Genomic DNA, 1173 nt, shown 5'->3' with positions numbered 1-1173 from the left:
GCGTCTACGGTCGCGAAACTCACAGCTAGGCGGGCTGTGGTTTCGCTAGATGTAGTTGTTAGGCAGTTCTGATTTGTTCCATAAACTGTCCACTAAGTTCCGCATTTGTTCTTCACGTAATCGGTTTTGTTCGAGCATAGCTTTTATCAGTTCACTAACGTCGACCGATAACTGTTGATTACCCGGTGGACTCATCTTGTTCGATTGAATAGAACGGTATCCTTGATTCTTTTTTTTTTTTTAAATCAAATACGCCAAAAAACGAGAAAAAAAAATATTCAAAACACACTATAACATTTCAAACGAAATGTTTGTTATTTTTTTTTGTTGCGATCTTATCACTTATCACGTTTGTTTTGTTCTTTGCTTATCACGATCTCAAACCAGAGTGACAACACGAACTGGTACCAACCGACGACCACGTTTATCGTACCCGCACTTGATAAAACGATTTACAATTTTTAGGTTATGTACCACGGCTAACGGCTAAACCACGCCGACTTAATTATTCACAACACAACACAAATACTCACGCACAATGTCCTGTGGGGGATGTGTATGAATCCCACTTTTGAACTGTTAACTATATTATTCTAACGATAGGAATAGGAGCAAATAAACTAAGCGATCTAACATTACTACAATTATATATATTAAAATTAGCAAAACACAATAGCTGTCCAACGCTCGCGACGCGCTGTCCAGCTATACACTGACTATGTTCTATATGTGCAAGGTGCACAGTCCACTCTCTCATCAGTGATCACCCCTACCACCACTATATGATAGATAACAGAAGTCCGTGCAGTTAGCCGCACAATGTCAAAATTTTGACTCCAAATTTTGTAAATAATTTTTAAGTCATTTGTAAGTATTTGTAAGCACAATTTGATAATTTGTAAGTACAGCCGTTTTCAATTATCATCAAAAGTTTAAATCACGGCTAACTTCCGCGAAACTTGGCCGTTTCGACATTTCAAATCTTTTGACTACTTCAAATCGTCAAGGGCAATTTGTAAGTATTTGTAAGCATGAATTTAGAATTTGTAAGTCATCCCATCCTTAATTATCCCTGAAAGAAAGTTGGCCGTGCTTTGTCGAACTTTTTGAACTTTGAATGTCCCAAATCGTCCCGCTACAATTTGTAAGTCTTTGTAAGTCTGAATTTAGAAT

The sequence above is a fragment of the Acyrthosiphon pisum genome, unplaced genomic scaffold, assembly GCF_005508785.2.
Source record: "Acyrthosiphon pisum isolate AL4f unplaced genomic scaffold, pea_aphid_22Mar2018_4r6ur Scaffold_21516;HRSCAF=24166, whole genome shotgun sequence".
Taxonomy (NCBI): Eukaryota; Metazoa; Arthropoda; class Insecta; order Hemiptera; family Aphididae; genus Acyrthosiphon; species Acyrthosiphon pisum.
Note: the sequence above shows the minus strand (reverse complement) of the source record.